The sequence below is a fragment of the Anopheles moucheti genome, chromosome 2, assembly GCF_943734755.1.
Source record: "Anopheles moucheti chromosome 2, idAnoMoucSN_F20_07, whole genome shotgun sequence".
NCBI lineage: Eukaryota > Metazoa > Arthropoda > Insecta > Diptera > Culicidae > Anopheles > Anopheles moucheti.
The window spans coordinates 41,040,881-41,061,588 of NC_069140.1; the positions used below are offsets into that span (position 1 = coordinate 41,040,881).

At 43.7% G+C, this 20,708-nt stretch overlaps 1 protein-coding gene across 1 annotated transcript in view; it reads left to right on the plus strand.

Annotated features, from left to right (window-relative positions):
• The window catches only part of LOC128299038 (maternal protein pumilio), a 104,792-nt gene that overhangs the window by 20,150 nt on the left and 63,934 nt on the right, over positions 1 to 20,708 (plus strand). The gene's annotated exons all lie outside the window — the stretch shown is intronic.

Here is a 20,708-nt window from a genome sequence, read left to right on the forward strand (position 1 = left end):
AAGAAGGTCCTTAAAGTATCGTACCGACTCGTACATTGCATAAAGCTCGCGATCGTACGTGCTAGCCTTCTGCATCGTTGGTGTCAACTTTTTTGAAAAAAATGCCAGAGGTTCGAGGCCATGGTTAGTTACTTGGTGTAGTGCGCCCCCAACTGCTACATTTGACGCGTCCACATGCAAACACAAATTTGCTTGCGGCGAAGGGTGTGCAAGGAGTGTCGCATTAGCTAAATCTTCCTTACATTTCAAAAAGGCCGTTTCGGTGTTGTTGTCCCATTTTAGCGGTGTGTGGTCATTCTTAACGTTACCATGAATCATCTGTTGCAAAAGTTGTTGGTTACTTGCTGCATGTGGAATAAAACGTCGATAGAAATTTATCGTTCCAATGAATGTTTTTAACTGCTTTGCAACCTTAGGGCGTGGAAAATCAAGAATCGCTTGGATTTTTTCGGGATTTGGTTTGATACCATTTGGTGTGATCGCGTGACCGAGAAAAATTACTGAAGATTTACCTATCTGGCACTTCTCTACATTGATGGTCAAACTGTTTTCTCTTAGGCGTTGAAAAACCGTTCGTAGATGTTTCAGGTGCTGTTCTTCATTCGACGAAGCGATGCATAGGTCATCGATATACGGGAAAACGTACGGTAGATCGCGAAAAATAGAATGGAGATGTCTTTGTAGTGTTTGACCGGCATTTCTTAATCCGAACGTCATATAACGAAACTCGAACAGACCGAATGGGGTGGTTATCGCTGTCTTCGGTATATCCTGTTCCGCAACAGGGATTTGATGGTAAGCTCTTTGGAGATCTATGCAGGAAAATACGCTTGTGCCGTGTAATATACCACCGAAGTCTTGAATGTGTGGTATCGGGTATCTGTCCGGTTCTGTTACTGCGTTCAGGTTTCTATAATCTCCACACGGTCTCCACTTCCCATTTGATTTTCTAACCATGTGTAATGGACTGGCCCATGAGCTTTTTGAAGGTTGACAAATACCTTGTTCTATCATAAATTTAAATTCCGCTTGGGCTTCTTTCAATTTGTCTATTGGTAGTCTGCGTGGTTGGCAAAAAATGGGTGGCCCTTTCGTTAAGATTTGATGCGTAACGTTCGATTTTGTCGATCGACTTTTCAGGTTGAGTATCGTAATATCGCTGAATTCTTTCAGTATTTGTGTAAACCTGTCGGAGGCACTGCATGTGGCTACGGAAAGAGATGCTGTGCTGTTTACGTTCTTTATCACTCGGTCGCGTTTGATATCTACGAGCAGGTCGAAGTGTTTTAGAAAGTCTGCTCCTATTATGTGCGAATCAACATCAGCAATAGTGAAAGGCCAGGTAAACTGTTGGTTCAATCCAATATCGAGTGTGATATTTTTAGTGCCATAAGTAGCGATCTGGCTACCGTTTGCAGCAAAAAGCTTGCGTGTCGGCGTAGGGTTCATCCTTTCTCTGTAGGATGGTGGTATTACCGAAATCTCCGCACCAGTGTCGATTAGGTATTTACTGTGCGTTCTGTGATCGTTAACAAAAATGCGATCAATGTTTTCGTGCGGTTCACGGGTCATACGGTTCAGCTTGATGCTGGTATTTTTCTCATGGTGAGTAGTGCTTGAGTTTAAAGGTGAGCTGGTGCTGAGTGTAGTGTGTGATTTGGTGTGCATTATGCGTGGCGTTCGATAATAGCTGGTGCTTGCGTTATCGGATGAATAATCGTTCGTGAGCGATTCGGGATGGTTTGTGTTTCGAAGAGAGAAACGAACTACTTTTTTCGGGAGTAAACCGGCAGACGCTCTTCGAAAAAAATGCACTTGGTGGACGTATCGTTAGGATGCTCTTTCTCGCACTTTTCAGCCTTGTTTCCATGGCGATAGTGAAACCAACAGAGCCATCGGCGCGGTGCTCTCGATGGTGTGCGTGATCGCACTGGACTTGAGGTTCGTTGTCCCCATGATTGCCTTGATCCCGACGCGTGTCGCTGTCTAGATCGGGATGGTGTGTGTGTGTCTCTTTCCGAAAATGAGCAGCATCGATCAGCTGTTAGAACTTCATCCAATCGGCGTGAGAGAGCTTCGATGCGAGCCTCTAACGTGCTTATGGTTGCACATGCACTTGCACTCGTTTCACTTGGGGTAGACGTTACACTACTCGGAGCTTCGAGGATTTTGTCTGCTACCTTTGCTTGATCATCTAATGACACTGACGGCATAGCGACGATGATGGAACGTGCAGTGATCGGCAAAGCCCGCAGCCATATATTAGCAAGGACATTATCAGAGCATCCCTCTCCGCCCAGACGGCGCATCTCTGAAAGGAGCATACTAGGCTTCCGATCGCCTAATGAAACGCCGGAAAGTAGGCTTGTTAATCGTTGGTTTTCCGTCGGCCGAAAATATTCCAAGACAGCATTCTTCATCGTATCGTATCTGTCGGACGTTTCCGATCTATTGCATTTTGCGATGGCGGAATGGAAGAATTTCGCGCGAGTGCCAAGTGCAACGATTACAGCATTAAATTTATGTCGATCTAGCTTAACTCCATTGACATAAAATGCTGCTTCTAAACAGACGAACCACGTCTCAACGTCTTCGGAATCGAAATCCGGAAAGTTAATTTTTGTGTGCGTAACGGCGATCTGGGTTGCTTCCTCTTTCGGCTTGGTGTCGATCGTTGTCTCGGGCATTTTAGCAAAACTAAGAGTGCGGTAACCTACGCGTACACGGGGTGATAATTATCGCGGCACACTTAATAACGTGACGGTTCTATGAGACAAAAGGAATCTTTCGCGGTTTCGGTCGTTCACTACGCGGTATTCTCGTGCAGGAATTCACTTCTTCGGATGTTTGTTCAATCGAACGGTCGGGGTCACCAGTTTGGAGGATCGATGGTAGCGGAAAATGTGTCCTTCGGATGATGTGGTATACGTACGTGCTATCGGTTCGCTGGTCAAGAAGCAAGAGAGCTAATTTTTATTCTATCACATAAATCTGTGACATCGCGAATCTGCGCATAACGCTAGGCTCACGCAGATAATTTATACTCGCGAGTTGAGTGTTCCTATTTACGCTTGCATGCAATATGCAGTGAGCTGCTACAATTTTTTCTATTTATCTGATATGTATGTGTGACGCTGGTGATCGGAGCTTTACATCGTAATACACCCCGTATGCATACACGTCCGGTTGCCGAATACTTCAGGCAACCGGAAATAGTTTTCAGCAATGGCAACAGTTTCTGTCGCTTCTTCCGAACACGTTTTCACGATTTCTCGGCTACACAATATCAATCAAACTTTGTCTGCGAAACTGACTTTTTGAGCCTGCATTTCGTCATTCCTGACACATTCCTGCACAAAAACGCATACACGCTCCCAAACCAGCCCACGGAAGTACGCCTTCCATCCGTGCACTCTATTTTGTTTCGTATTGCTTGGTGTTTTCTCTATTGCCTGCTGCTGCTGCTGCTGCTTGCGCTTAAAGTAAGCTTTAAATGGATCGAAAGGTTTTTTGTTTGTTTTGTTTGGGTCGCTTTGGTGGGTGAGCTTGTTGCGAAGAAGAGCGATGGATGCAATTTTTCGCGTTTTGTTTATGGCGCGAAGAAGCTCTCGACGGAAATACCCTTCCCGCTCCGCAGCACTCCTACGCTCTCCGCTGGCTTTGGCCCTCGTTACATTAGCTTCAGTCAACCGTTTTGCACGTATATTCACCTGCAGCGCGCATAAGGTTTTGCTGAACCTGGTTCTGGTGGCGCACCTCAGAAGGGTCTGGCTTTTGCACACCTTCTGCCGACCACTGCATTGGGGACCATCATTTTGGTAGCGAACGAACGAGGCGCCCGGGTGTGTTTAGACGTTCGTGTCTATCCATCTTTGCCGTTGTTTCGTTTCGATCGTGATCCGATGGGTGGACGGAGCGGCAAAAGCATAAAAATTGATTTATTGCAATTGTTGCAACGAAAATACGCGCATACACACAACAACAACAACAAAAGGAAGGAGAAAAGGAATAGTAACGATGCGATTGTCACTACAGTTTTGTTTTTTGTTTGTGTATGGGTAGAATTAGTTTATCGTTCCGATGAGGCTTTTTCCGCGGTGCTTACTTTGTAGAAAGGTTTAAAAATAACACCTCCTCGCGCACCATTCGGGGTGAGCTTTATTAAGCATTTGAACGCTTTCCTGTCCATGGCAGTGATGAGGGAGGGAGTGTTTTTATTCTTTCAAACTCATCTTTACCGACCTTTTTTTTTGCAAAGGCCCGGTTTGCCGAGTGCGATAAAATCTTTTCCATGTACCGGGTTTTTGTTTCATGCCTCTGTGCCATAAGAAAAATCACATATTACCAAATATTATTGCAAACATTATCCACATCCAGATTGTGTGAAGATTCGGTGGTACAATACCGCAGGCGTTGGTACGCAGCAGGGCATTTACTACGCACCAGTGTTTGTTTGTTTTCACACATACTACGCGCAGACGGTTGGAAGGCGATGGGAACACACCCTTAGGGTTATTGTGGGCTGCGGAATAAGCATGTGGTTGCCGTACGAAAATAACACGTCCAAAAATTCACCCCCACATGGAAGGTTTTTACACCGCGCAGCCCTTTTTGGAGCGTCCCACTGTTGGCGGAAACTCCTCAACTAAAGACATTTTCGATCGATTTCCCGCATGGCTTTACTCTTGTTGGGGCCACCAAACCAAACATTGTGATCCGTTCTGCACTGTGCCGCGTGAAATAATTGATGCTAATGCGAATGTAAAAGCTTTTTGTCGCGGAAGGAGAGCATAAGACTGCGAGCTGTGTGTGCTTAGCCAGACCTCCCTCCCTGCCAAGATTGATCCTTTCAGGATCTTGCGCATCATTAGGACTGAACGGTGTAAACTGTCCTCGTTATATTCGTTAGGCCGCGTACACCGCGTCACTAATACAATCAGATCAACATCACAAGACGCGGAGGGTGAGTGTGGGTTTGCTTGTGAAACTTTGCCACCACCCAGTTCTCGGTGAACGGTGAACTGTTGGCAAACACGCCACGCCACCACCGTCTTCGGTAAGACACCGGAAGTGGGCCAGAATTTTACACCGTTTCGCACAATTACGTAACGGGCGCTTAGAGTGTCGTCGATGAAAAAAAAGCGACTGTCTTGGCGTTTACGCTGGTCTTTTTTTGGTGACGACAAATGTCGTCGGCTACCGATCGAGGATGGAATTTTGATGGGTTTTACTGCTCAGCGAGAAACGTCCACGGTTGGTAGCAACCCTTAAAGGGTTGAGATTCCTTTGTATTCTTTCTTTCGATACCAGAAGCCTATCGTTGTTGATCCTATGAGCGCGCGCTCTGCTAAAAGGAATTTGCATCTGTTAAATCCTTTTCTGGGCGAAACAAAAAAGGAAGATGTAACCAGCTTCTAGTCGCGCCGGTAGGATCTTCTCCTCAGCCAACATCGCTGCCGGTTAAAAGAAGACATAAAAGCATCTTGGGAGCATTCTCATCATAACCTCGTTCGCGACCATTCCGATGGTGGTGATATTGCTGAGGTTAAAGTAAACCGCGTGAAAACGCTCTACCACCCACCGAGTCACTGCCCCGGGAGGCAACGGTACTGCCGAATTGTGTGGAAATGGTGCCTCTTGCCTGCTGTGAAGGACATAAAACCAGCGGCCTTTCGCGGCTTAAAGTGTGTCCGTAACAAAACGTTTTATGATGCGGTTCCGCCCTGGGTGTGGGATTTTATAATACAGTCATTTTCTGTGGAGAAGCGCGTGGGACGGATGGAGATGCGTCAGTTTTGTGGAGTTGTGGGAGTAGACGACTTTTCCCCTTTCCTCCCGAGAAATGTCTCCACAGGACGGATGAATTGAAGTGGGAAACCTTCGTATTGGCGGAAATCGCCAGGAAAGGCCAGGAATGCGTATGTATATGTGTCCGTCTTTCCAAGGTTTCGGCTTTATTCGGTGCGGTAAGGCGCTTCTAGTCGTCCCGGGGGGGTTTTTTGTGTGGAACATGTTGGAACGTGAAATTTTTGACATTTTTTGAGTGTTAAACATAGCGCAAAATCCTTTCCATCAGTACTTCCCGTATTGCCGTGTCTGCACTTGTCACATCTACTCACGTTGTGACGTGTGCTCACGTTGTTGGACCGTTTTTTTGTTGTTGTTGTGAAGCGTTGTAAAACAAGCGATTGCTAATGAGTTTGTTTTATATATGTTGGCGTTAACGACCCCCAGAGTTAATGGTTAGTGTGTGACATGACACTGAGCATGCGGCTAGGAAATTGTACTAAAAGTTGATATACTAATCTTTGCGCTCCTGCGTACTGTTAACAATATTATTAGCTAGACCTTTATCAGACACTCCCTATTTGTTTCTGCGGGAAAACGTGCAATAAGACTTATCTATTGTTTTGGTATTTGGTTAGATTTAATTTTTAACTCGTGCTGGTTCGATCCATAAACCCATCTTATCTATTTTTCCGAAGTCAGTTTTATAAGTGTTCGCTCGCTGAATAAAATATTAAAGGGTCCGAAGAATATCGATGTACAGTAGCATAAGAAGGGGCGAGAGTGAGTATGGTTTTACACGACAATTTCGCATTTGATGAAGGTAAGACAGTTAGTAAGGTGGAAAGTAGCGACTTCCAATAGGCTGCACATCCTTTACCTCCATGCTCAGCTTTATAAAATCATGCAAACAACTTTTTTTGCCTCTTGCTAGGATAAATAAAACCTTTAAGATCTTGCAATAAAAAAGGGTTTTATATAGCAAGGGATGCAGAGAAATGCAAAAAATGTGTTTACGGGGTCTTGCCCCAACCAAACAACTTTACCTTTTCGATTTCTGTTTACTATTCTACTGGGTAATAATTTTTACGAAAAGATTCTTTTCAATTACTGTATTTCCAATTTTAATTTCACTCAATCGTTAATCTCTGGGACGTTATAGCAAGATCATCGCTATGTTGAAAAATATGGTATGAAATTGTAGTTTAGACACTAAGAGTATTTGACTGTTCCATTTAGGCACATTGATAGCGACGACCTTTTGACGACAGCATTTGACAATTTTCGTCGACATCATCATCATCATCGGTGATCAGTGTCGTCGATGGTAGCTTCTCAAGGAAAAAGCTACAATATGGGATATGAACTATGGTGAAGAAAAAAAAACGCATTCTTACGGTGATCGGAAAGCAGCATACTTCTAAATATAAGCCATAGCGTCGTCTATCCGGTAAACCGGTGTTTCTTTCCCTTCTTGTTCAGTTTGCTGTTGTGTCCTCGTTTAGCTCTCACTCCATATGGCAGAATGGAGCAAAATGTTCCACTGTATGGATGCGTTGCCGGTCGCTATTTCTGTTATTGTCCGCCCCATGATGGGCAGCTATTTTTTCGTTGTTAGTCCGTGTTTTTTTTTGCTCGCTCTGCTGAAGTTTTAGTTGTCGAACCAACAAATGACGATATTTTTGTTATGTTTGTTTCATTTTGTTTCATTCTCTTTCCCTGAGCACGCACTAATTTTTCCACCGTCTATTAGGTAGCCGACCATCGGGGAAAAATAAACCCGGTTGGTGTATAAATCCCAGGTTCGACGCACACTTCCACCCTTCCCGCACGCTTCGAAATCTGCTAGCGCCCGGTATAACCTTTTCTGTCAATAATTTCCTCGGCTTTTCTCAGCCGTCATTTCACCCTGACACGCACATTCAACAGCCTGGGAAATGAGTGACATGTTCGATATTTTCGTCCAAACGTCGGTGCGTCGGTCCGTTAGTCAAAATCTGTTAGTCTGACGAAACTGCAAAACGCGTGAAACCCGGTGAAACGAAAACAGGCCGCCGCTGCCGCCCTCCCTCCATGCATGTGCTCACGTGTGTTTTAGGGAACGGATTTTGCAACGTAACAAATTTCCTCTCTTTTTTTCAGAGTAGGTTTACCCAAAATCTTGTATGTGGTTTGCATAGATCATTATTTATCACTTGTGGGGCAAGAATTGAATTGCGTGTTGCTACGGTCAAATGCAATATTTTCCGTTCGTCCTTAGTGTTGATGTGGGCGGTACTATGGTGTTGGAAAATGGTGTTTATTCGACTTACATTACAACAACACGAAAAAGGGAGAGAAAAAATGAAAAAAATGCGACTCTTAGTCGGGCGCCATAGCTGCTCGTTGTCGCTTCATGTCCTGACTTTTGGGGACGTTCCTTAGTGTGTGTGCGTGTGAGTGGAGGAGTGCTCATTTGGTCGATCGATCGATTGACGTAAGTGGAAGCGGTTGACGACGACACTGTCCAAGTGTACTGTAGAGCAACACCAGAGAGTGCAGTGGGACAGTGCTGATGAGATGTGCTACGTCGAGAGGAACTCCCGGAAGATACTTCTTGAGCACGCACGAACGATGAATAGCATCTGCTTCTTTATCTAACGTTCGTTATGTCAATATCAATTTGCGAACTGGTACTTAAAGTAATCTGCTTCACCGGACGTTATGTTGTTCATAACATCATAGCGGATTATGGTTTGTGCAAATACATAAATTGCAAATGATTCATTCTTTAGGAATACATGCGCCATGCTTAGTGATGAATGCTTAAGTATTTTTCAATCTAAAATGAATGCACGTTGTTAAAAATCGTTCAGTCTAAGGTTAACCAACGAATTCAAAAACGTTTTAATTGGCACTTAAATGAGTTTAAAACGTAATTATTCTATGCACGTTTTAAGAATACTTCCACTCCTTGCCGAATCGTTTCTCCCGACTACTTACCTTAATTCTCTCTTCTGGATGTGGAGGATATGGGGTAAATGGACGTACTAAGTCTCCTAAAATTCCCCAAAGGATAACAACAAGGGGGTTCACAAATCATGACCGAAGTCTCTCACCTATTATTCATCAAAACCGCGAAGCTTTTCTAGCGCGTTGTATGGGAACTCAATCACAAACCCAATATTGGTACGCTGTTCAATTATGCAGCGCTGCGTAAGTCCCATTAAGCTTTGTTATTTAATTTAAAGCACTGCGTTGGGGATTATCCTACTCATCTCCGTGGAATTAATGAGCGATCGGCGGCTAGTGAGTGTTGCAAGTGGCAGGTTTTTCGTGTTAGTATCATTTTATCCATGGTTGATGCTGTTAAAAGGGTATAACTTTTAACATGTACTAACGCATAACTTACCAGTCCACGATAGGTGTACAGCCAGCCAGCTTTCGTTCGTGATTTTTTTTTTTTTGCTCTACCACATCGCGTGTACCATCGTTAGCGTACTGGTTTTGTCTGGAACAGAATTTCAATTATAAATTTTAATGAAGTCGTCTGCAGAAGAAAAGAAACCACTTCCCGATGAATCAATGCCGTGTTGTCTCACGTATGCTGGGAGGGCCAGTGTTTTACTTTGTTTGCATTGCGAAAGGTTAGAATAGGCGTTCTCTGATAGACGTACCAAACCACTCGCTTACCGCTGGAGTCAATGTGACGATAACGTTGTTAGGAGAGACCGGTGGAGGGTGGGTACACTCGAGTAAACTTTGCATCTGTGTAAAGAATGGCTTCCAAGCCGTAGAAAGTCACGCCGCATTCATGTCTGGTGGATGAACATCATCAACGATTCATGAGACAAAACTATGCGGAGAACCCTGTTCCCTTGCAGAAAGCATCTAACTCATCAACCATCGTTCAGTCTGAACTGGCCATCCAGATTACGCAGTTTCTGCTGGTGGGAGTAGATCTAATTCCTGGACGTTTCGGGGTGTGTGGGAAGAAGCGATAGTGTTGTGATTCCAATTACGTTACGTACGAGATAAAAAAAACAACGAAATCTCGTATAAAGACGTGTGACTGGAGAAGAAGCTGTTGAGATGATAGAAAAAAGGTACAGAGGCAGAGCTTTCTATACATGCTCTAATGAAGGCAATGACGACATCGACAGACTATCAAAAGAATTATTCATGTCTGTTGGTTAGTAGGTTCGCTCTCATCCAGATGAAGAATATTGTATGCGTTGCATAGCTTACGAGCTTTAAAAGGAGTTCGGTGGGTTTTTTTCAGTGTCTTGCAGGAGATCATTATCCTTGGTTTAGTTCTGACATTTCCTGGTTTCGAGATAAACATAAACACACAATAATTCTTTCGGGTTGACAGAAGCCTTCAGTCACAGGATGGATTTGATAAGGCGGTCATTAAATATGCTATATTTGGAAGTTTTAGTGACAATTTATCTTCAACCAGCAACAATTCCTGGCTGTAACTTGCTGAAGGTGTTTTTTAACTTACAGAGACAAATTGTACCATGAAGATGTGCGCGTCTATGCAGCTTGAAATGGCTCTATTTTTACCCTTTTGTGCCACACTATAGAACGAGTGTATGGCTGGGAAAAGAACCTTCTTTATCCCGGCAGGCTTTCCTGGAGACCTAAACGGTTGGCTTGTGGCCAGCATATCACGTCTCCATGTTGCACTACGTCCCTCTACGCTTGCGTAACGGGTTGCCCTTTTGCGGTGTGTACAAGTTACAAGTTTTGTTTTGATTCTATCCGTTCTATCTCGGTGTAGTGATGAGCGGAGAAGGATATTGTTTTCTTTCTACTGTCAAAAATACCTCCGGCACTTGGAGGTGGACGTAGTTACAGGTACCATCGTGGCCGCCATCTCTCTGCGGTTAGCTACAAAACATAAATAAAGTGGGTTACTTTTCTCAACCTCCTCGGGGTGTTTGATGCAGAAGATGTAGCAGCAGCACTTGAAGGATGATGTCCATTTTCATCGTTGTTCCTGTTCTGTATGTCGTCGGGCGGCTTTTCTCAAACCATGTCGCCCCCCCCCCCAGTACCGTTCCCAACACTTGTTTTATTTTTATCTTGCTGTGTGCTGTGTGTCACAAACATTGATGCATATCTCGTATAGTTGTATGCACACCGGAAATAGTAACCGCAGCAAATAACAGCATAAAGCTTGCGTACGTTTGCTTCCCAAGTTTTGCTAAAAATATTACGACCCAAGCTGATATCACCACATCCTGTTTCACGTCATCCCGAAATATGGTGTGTCAGGAGAGCAACACTGCCTTTTACAAGAAATCTTGCTGCGTCGGTAGTGTATTTTAAGCCATGGCAAATCCCATCGACTGAGGTACATTGTAGTGTGTCCATCGTCCGTAAAACCACACCGGCAAAGGGAAGGATCTGGCAAATGATTTCCGAAATAATGCCACAGAATGAAAGCTCGTCACCTACAACTTGCACCGTAGCCGTGGTACTTTTCGGCTAGTTTATTTCGGGCAGATCCGCTTCGCGAACATTGTCGGTTATGCATTAGTCACATAGATAAGCAAACCGAGGGCAGGCGAATGTAAATGATTCGTCTGCCTCATAATGCATTCAGGCCGTGTCAAATTAAACATGTGAGATGAGTTTGGCTTTGCATAAATTATAAGGCTCTTCGGCAGTCCCGCTCCTTCCGGCCGGCGTGTACGGCGGGTGGCTTTGCTTAACCGTACACAATTTACCGTTCACTCTCGAGTAGCGACTGGCCATCACGCACGCCTGGCACGGGAAAAGCGGCAAGCGGATGAGTGACAGGCAGGGGGTTTCCTCGTAGTGGTGAAAATTTGATGACGTACCAGGCGCCTCCATTTCACGTGCACGTAAGTTCGGTTCGGAAGTTTAGTTTTGTCCCCACCGGATGCTAGGTGAAATTTAGAAAATTACGCGTTGCTTACAATAAAGATTTAATTTATTGCACATTACCCTCGAGCTAGTGAGCAATGTTCGCTGAGCGAGAACCATGAAATAAATTGCTTTTCGCTTGAAAATCAATGTGCTGCAGCCGGTGGGTACCATTTTCTCGACACGATCAATTCCATTTTCGTGTGTATAGAATTATGTTGACAACAAACTGTGATTTCTCGAATTAGTATGTTTACGGGTTGGGAAGAATTGTTTGTCGGCTCAATGTTGATAGTTTGTTGATCATATTTACTATTTCTTGAAGAGTTCTCATGATCTGCTTGGGAATTATATATAAAGAATAATTATCAACCTTTTAAACAATCAATATCGGCTTTGTTTAATCTGTTTTAAAGAAGCTCCTACATTAGATATCAACTCTCGTTGTTGATTCGAAGGAGCACCTTTTCTTTCCTGTACCGTCAGCGATAAACCATTCAGTCTGTTTCATCGTGACGTTATCGTTGGTAGTGTTGATGGACACTAAATGAAGGATTTGACCCGAACCGACTCGACTAAACAGTGTTGTCCAAACGATCGTTTGCCCTAATGGACGAATCGACTTCCGATGAACGATGGACAGCTTTTTCCGGTCCTTTTTGGAGATTGGTTGGCTACTTCTGGCTGCGTGGAGTAGAAATGCGATATGGATAATGTTAGCAAATTAGCAACCAAAAATGCCAAGTAATCGAGCCTTGCTGTTAAGGGTACGAGTTAATTGGGGATTTATTAACGTTTGAAAAATGTAACTATCGGAATTAATCGTTGTTTCTAGTTTTAGCATTAATCTAGAGGTGGAAAATTGAAGCACAATTGTCGGAATAGAAAGAGTACGGTTTCATTGAATTTAATTACAAGGATTAGTTAGAAAAGTTTGCATGAAACAGTTCATAATACTGGAATAGACCATTTTTCTGACAATCGATTGCTAATTGGAATGAACATTGAAAATGAACAATGAAAAAAGTATTCCTTGGACAATCTAAAATACAGTAGCTAGCAGAACGTCGAAAGGGACACACGATTTTCGTACGGTCTCGGTTCGGCATAAAACTTCCGTAATATCACAACCAGAATTAAATGAGCATTTATCGTACTAGCTGTAGTATTAATATTTATCGCATGAATATAATACATTCTTGTGGAATATAAAATGTATTATTGTAACTAGCTAAAACTTATGCCTAATATAATTGTAATATAGCATAATATAGCAACGAGATAAAAAATCAAATAACTGTTGATTCTGTCCCTAGTTTGCTCTGCAACAGTGTTTATCATCCCGAACACGAATGCATTGTCGGTTTGACGTTCGAAAGCCATCGTTATCATGTCGCAAACTCGGTGCATGTTTCCGGATTCGCTGTTCCAACAATATTTCCCTTGTTTCTTGATTTAATGAGAAAAAAAAATCGAACTAAAAACACCCAGCATATGGTGCTCTTAGCTGTCGTCCGTTCTCACGTGATATCGCAATGCCATTCCGTGCTTCCTTTCCGATAACGTTGTGGCGCGTGCTGTTATGTGTCCCTTGGCTGGGAAGTTTGAGCTTGAAGTTGAGTTGAAAAAGCGGAGAATCATAATCAGCAACAAACCGGACGCATAAACAGTATGCGGTAACCGAGCCTAGTTGTCAATACTGGATAGTATGCTAGCGGTAATCTTTTCGACAAGCTTATCCGATAGCCTATTTAACAGAGATAAGGACAACACCGAGCCGAAATGGCAAGAAGATAAAAAAATCGTCGAAAATTGCACACAAATAAAACTAGATACTTGATGTTTGCCGAGGTACGGTCACCGATGATAAGCCACACTAAGCTTACTCGGATACTCCACAGGATTAGGGCTAAGCTGGGCTGAATTGCTGCTATTGCACGATTGTTTCTCATTTCCTAGTCGTTGGTAGTCCGTTTCGTATGACCAAGCAAGAGACAGCTTTGTGCACGTAAAATCAATTGAACCCAAAGAACTTCTATTAGCGTTTATGATAACAAATAGCTGTGATTTACAAATCTTTGCTCTCCGATAACAATCAAAGTGGTTGAATCTTCTCTGCGTTTCGTGCAGATTTAAACGACATATTTTTTATCGATTTGGTTACACGAAAAACAACGTAATGATGTATTATTCTCGAGTAGAGCTCAACAAGTTTCGGCGTGTATGAATAGAAGTCTGTGCAGTATCACAGCGCGAGCAACTAGTACTCTGCCCGGAAAGTGAAGTGAAAACCACAATAATAGCTTCTTCTTACGCAAGTGAGTCTTTTCCTTCCTTCCTGTTAATATTTGACCATTTTTCCAGGGCGGTTTTCCAGTCTAGACAGGCTTCATCACTGCCGCGCTCATGGGTAAAGGAAAACTTTTCCCTCGTGAACTTGCGGCAAGAGTTACGTTTATTGCGAACGGTGTGTGAAAGTGAAAGTTTTCGTGAGCCTTTCCCTGTGCAGCGTATTATGTGTGTGCTCGTTTGGCGGTACTTTCGATCCTGAGTGCCCTATTTTTGCGGAAGAAAATTCACTGCCCATTGACTACGGTTACTCAGTCCATTTTCCATCTGGTTTGGCACAAGTCCAAAATGACAGCACTATCCAGCAAAAGTAAACGTATCCAGTAAATGGAAAATGTGTTAATAGAAAATGTATTGATAGCAGCAACTATCCTACAACGTACCATTAAGCATCGCTATCTTGAACAAATTTTAATGTACGTTAGCTTTCCAGTATAAAGAAACAAATGAAGTACGTTGTATATGTTAAACATTACGCTATAGCTTTTCTTCAGAATTCGCCTTGAAGAAGTATTGACCACAGTCACTAACAACTTTGCCACGCATCGTAAGGGGGAAAGCTTATATGCATTAAAGTACAAATGTTGTTTTAGAGGTTACTAATGAAAACAGAACATATGAAGGTGAACTATGGACGTTCTCGTTTCATTTGCGTTTTTGTTATTTTGAAGTTCATTTACTTGAGCAATTTACGGCAGGTAAACTAAGACATTTACCAACACATTGCTACGCACACGAGCCACCTGTTCATGGACACAATTCATGCCTCAATCTAAATCAGAGCGTAAAATTGCAGTAACGCACCGACTAATAATGGAAAACGGAAAATGGAAACGTTGCCTAGGCCTTTAGCAAGGTTTAATTGCACCAAAAATTTCTGGTGGTGTAGCATTAAATGGTGAAGTTAGTATAGTATCAAATACAATTCTATATCTGAAAAAATAACCTCCAAATGTGCGGGGGAAAAATTATAAAAACGAGGGAATTAGACCTTACTGTTTGTCTATTATGCATCGGTGTGCGATAAGAATGGTATATGTGCAAGACGATAAGCTATATCAATTTACCGAAAAGCATGGCATTTTTGGGAGCATGTTTTGTTTACTGTACAAATGCTGTACAAAGCCACATAGCAAATCTAAACATCCGGTTAGTGGTAGTGCCCAGAGCTTGGAATGCCCTTTGTTATTTCGTGCCGTGTCCCTATCTTCTCACTGTATTTCATTGTGCGTATGTTTCATCTTTTCGATTTTTTTCTTTCATTTTCACGCTTTATCCAAAGACTTCATTTGTTTTGTGCGAGCCGGCCGGCTGGGCATCATCTTGGTACCAGATGTGAATGCGTTTCGGTGTGAGCATTTCTTATTTAGACACGCAACGTTAACTATTCGATGATCCAATCTTGTGAGCATATGAATAGAAAGTAGTAGAGGCCGTGTTTTCTCAACGGGTCGGTTTTTTTGTTGTTTTTAACACAGTCGAACTTAGGAAAACATGCAAGAAAATTTCTGCATTTTCTGCGCAAGCATCGAACTGGAACGCTCTTAAAGTGAACGAGATTGTAAGCATTAATTCAATCTTCGTGGAATGCAATTAAAATCGGAAACTCAAAACGATAGCAAGAGAAAAGGGGTTTTACAAAAACAGATCTCACAAAAATGCTGGTTTGTGTAGTGTAAATGGAAAGCTTTTAATTTACGATCGTGACATGACAGACTGTGTGACGTACACAACCAAAATTGTTTGGATAAAGTGATCAGTAATTATCATTGATTTCTGGTAACTTATAAGTGCAAACGTATTAGGATTTATCTATGCGGCTATGTATTAATTACATGAAATGTGTTGAACGTGGGTATCGAACAGCGAACAATTTTCCGCATGACGTTTTTACTCACAAATACACAAAGGTAATCAAACGTCATTAGCTAGGCTAGGCGCATCTTCTTGTGTTGACGTGTTAGTTTATGCTAGGTCTAAGAACCCCGTAAGCGTTCTCCTCTCTCCTCTAATCACGATCTCGATAGCTTTTCCCTGTACCCCGGCATAAAGGTATCGTTGTGTCCAGTTCAGTGGTTTGCTTCGACGGCCAATTTCAACCTGCAACTCAAATTGAACATCTCTCATGGCGCTGGTTGCGGTGCAATTATGTTGAAAATTATCGGTACCAACCCCCAACATTCCAGTTCGCTGCGCCCCGGCGCACAGATCCGCTGGTAACAACAACCGGTTTTTCCTAGAAGGTTGGCACGGCTCCAGACGTGCCATGGGCAAAGATTCTGTGTTGCGTCGTTTTGGTTTCTCTCGTGCACTGCAACCCTCTCTCGCAGCTCAGCGAAGCGTTCATTCCCGACCCATTGGAGGAAGGATGTTGCATGATGTTCGATCTACCTTGCCGTGGCACCCTATATCGGTGGATGAGCTTCGTTTTCGTGATCAACAGAAAATCCGACCCCACTTGCTAGCGTTGTAACGTAGCGCGTACATGGATGAAGAACACAAATCGTTAGAGCTGCTTACCGATGTGTGAGAGGGGAGGCTGCTGTATCTAATCACAGTCTTTACGGCGCTGCTGGATCGTGGCACTGAACTAGCCGTCCAGGAAAAGTCCAATGAACCTTCCCCGTTTGGAGGAGTAAATAATCCCGATAGTCACGAAGACACCGAAGACATTCGCGGTATGGTGAGCTTTTTTTTTGTTGTTTGGCAGGCATCTTCTGCTTTTCTTCGGTATTTTCTTACAGGTGGAGTTCTTGGGTTCGTTACAATAGTTTGAGTCTGTGTTACGGTGCTAGACCTGTATCTGCAACGTGGAAGATTAATTTCATCTATTTTTGCGGTTAGTTCGTAACAACACAATTGCGAAGCTGGGAAACATTGCTCCATCTAACGATCGAACGAACGAACGAAGCGACTTGATTCAATCAGCATCAAATCGCTGGTTGCGGTTGGAAATTCCGCTGCGGTACAGGATTAATCCAAAGCTCGCTTCTTGGTCAATAAGCATTCAGGGAGGTTGGCTTGGAATGTTTTTCTTGCAAGAGGAATGTGGAGGTATTGGAAAGGAAAACATTATTCTATTGTGGAAACGTATGATGTACATCTTTAAATATGATGTGACATCAACAATATAGAATTTAAGTTTGGATGGCATGACTGTGCATCTAACAGATATAGCCTTAGATACAGCTATGTTAAGTCACTTGGAAGATATTTGATATCTATTTCTATTATCACTTGTTATTAGAGTGTAGTTCATACAACTGAACTGTCTAGAAATAGGATCAAACCGTTGATAAATCCCGCGACAAACAAAAAAAGTAATCCAAATCAATAACAAAATGGCATACTTTGGAGTCTTCGGGAAAGAGTGTTTTTGGAAAGAGAGTGCACTGGAATAGGGTAAGAGGACGACAAAAATAATGCAGTGAAAGCTCCGAGTGTCAGTAACGATACTGGCCGGAGGAAAAACCGCCTCTTCCAAATTACTAACAGCCATGTTCGTTCGACTCAGCGAGCTGAAACCATCCGTTACTAACAAGCGGCAATAGGAATCTTCGCATTTTCCCTTCGGGTGTGTTCCTCTCTATTGCCTTTGGGGTTTTTGGAATCAAACTCATGCCACCGCGCTTCAGCTGATTCGAGAAAGGAAGTGAAGATTGTAGATGTTAGTTGCACGTCTGAATTTACCCCAGCGGAATTAATATCCAGCACCGTACGTACGTTGTGCTCTTTTTAACATTAAATATGGAAGTGAAAAGTTGTCCAAAAACCATCCTCACAATGATGTGAGAAACTTTCTGTAAATATGTGTATAGTAATAAGGGTTGCAAACACCAGCGCTCAATGTAAACTCACAAACAAATGAAAAGGCAAACGCATCCTTACTAGAACTCGAGGCACACCTGGACTCTGATGCGCAACTTGTCCATCTAATGTATAATATTTTTATTTCAGTTCATACAATGCTTCTTTCCGGTATCGTCATCAGCATTCATTAGTGGCATGTGCTACGACATGCAACGTAACACGAAGGAAAGATACAGGAAACCAGTGCCGGCACGTACCTGATAGAAGCAACACGACACCACGACATTTCAAAACCTAGACAACCGAACACGGTTCGATAATTGATTCTGTATTTCATATGTTTTGAACAATTGTCACTGTACCGAATTGTTATCAGCAATCATAACCACCGATAAGCAACAGAAAGGGACCATCGTTAAGGAACGATCCAAGCCTCCCGCCATCCGCAGCTCTACACTCACAGGTGGCGGATACAGCTCGAGGGAGAAAAGTGTACGCTATATGAATGAAGGAACAGCAGAGAAATATTGAAGTTTGTTGGCAGAACATTGCCGAGCACTGATTTGATCGTTGCTTCACTGCAAGGGAACGAGGTGTGGTGTAAGACTGAAGCGGGGAAAATACAACGCCGACTTTTTACACACATCATCGTTGGAGTATCCAATCGGAAGAAGTCATGTTGTACTACTGCTGATAAGCGCACCCTTCGCTTGGAAGCAGTTGCGAGTAGGGTTGAGAGCTTGAAGAAGCTTGTTCCCCAGTTCACGATAAAGCAAAAGCAACCCAAACACATCGAATCCATGGTTCCAGTATTGCTCGGTATATCGCAACTTACGGCACGGAACGTGAGCTCACCGGCATAAGGTTTCGAACACGGCAGAAAGTCTGTATCAATTCTAGATTACCAGCGTCGCCAGAAGTCGAATGTGAGTTTATTGTTTTACATCTTCACCAGTGTGGCCTGTCTCGTGTGTAAACGGCTCCGACATCTAGTACGAAATCATCGTAAAACCTGAAACGGAGGACGGGAGTACACGTTATATTTTTATCCCACCTACATCATTGTGAGAGAGATCCATCCCAGTGGTTATTTATATGAGCAAACTAGGATGATATAAAAGTGTGCCGTGATCTACATTTATTTAATTGGTCTTTAAGACTGACCGGCACAAGCAGGGTGTGGAAAAGGATTGCGACGCTCGAACAATTTGGTATAAGTTGGCGAAAATCGCTCAGTAGAGCTACAAAAACAAGAAAAAAACACAACAGCAAATCCTACCAGCAGCAACATCGGCGACAGGGTGGTGTTACAAGGACTACGGCCATGTACTGGCGTGGTTATTTCGCTTGTTAACACACAGCACAACTGCAGCAGCAGGACATCATCGTAATCGTTACACACTCCTGGAGATAATCGGTTTCGGTCGGTTTCAGCGGGTGGGCCGGGTGAGGACTCACAATAGCTTTCACCAGATTTTGTAATCTATATGCAAAGTGCCGATAACAGTAGAGCAGCAGCAGTAGAAGCGGGCATAGGAACAACATCAGAGTGAAGCCGTGCGAGGGAGAAGAATTAAACAGAGTCGACCATTATTTTGTTATAGCAGCGAGTCTCCGGAGGCGCAGTAACGTCCGGTAAAATTGGCGAAAACTTCGCTCCCACCGGTGTTCGCAAGGAAGAAGGGACACACGGCGCAAAGTCCTGATCCGACTGCTAGGTGAATGGAGATAACGAATGCTTCGGGTGGTCTACTCGGTTGGTGGTAGATAGTGGCGGACAGGCAAAAGCAAAAGGTGTGTTCCGGTGTGCTTCCCTTTGCCTTGCGAAAAAAGAGCGATTGTACAAGTTTCAACCGAAGCAGACGAAGAAGTATAAGGGTAGTTCCCGGCCATTGCCAGACGGTCGGACATATTTTGCGCGTCGAACACTTACACAGTCGAAAGACCGAGCGAGACGCGAGAAACTGCCGCCGGGGAATATCCCTAGGCGCGCGTTGCTAGTGTTCGAAAACATCGAACAAAGTTGGAAGTGAGGCAGAAAAACTTCCCCCAGGATACGTCGATAAGAAGTGGGGAAGTGTTCCGCGAGCAACCGAAACCTCCCCCCTGTTGTGCTGTTAGTGGTGGTCCGCAGCAGACTAGTGGCGGATGCTGCAATAGTCAAGAAGCGACACGAAGAGCACGACCTAATAAAAGATAATGAACGAAAAAATAATCACTACCAACGGCAGAGCATTGGCAGCCCGCAACGGAACGAACACTCTACCGGCAGTATCATCCCTCGCTGCTGTCGGTCATTGATGCGGGCGGGCAGGAAAGGCGTGTAGACCTCGCTTCCAGATATTCACCGCTTCCGCTTCCATTGCACCCCTAACATCTTTGTCAACGTTCTGGGCGTAGAAGCATCACGCGAGGCGGGATCACGCAGCAAAGGAGAGGAACCTCTTGTCCAAGGTGTCACGGGTTGTTTCAAACAGCCAGCGAACGGATATTTTTCTATCCTCCCGGTTCCGAACACTTATCATCGAACGACGAGGGTGAGCGGATACGCAGTGTTTTAACAAGATTGCAAATTCTCGTCACACGCTTCGTTGGTGGTGTGTCTTTTACCGCTCAGCTGAGCTTTGCGCTGAAAAGTCAGAATTCCACAGCAGAAAAGGGGGCAGTGACAGACAGTGTGCGAACGCCGTGTGAATTCGACCGGAAGCGGTATAAAAATCATCCACCGTATTTAGGGAACAGGATGATGATATAGTCCTGTAATAGCTATAATCCACCGAACGACAGTGCCCACCAAGCGTTCTAGTTTGTTATCCTCAGTTTTGATTGGGTGACAACCACCACCACCCCACACCGTGGACAAAACGTCACACGGAAAGTTTTCC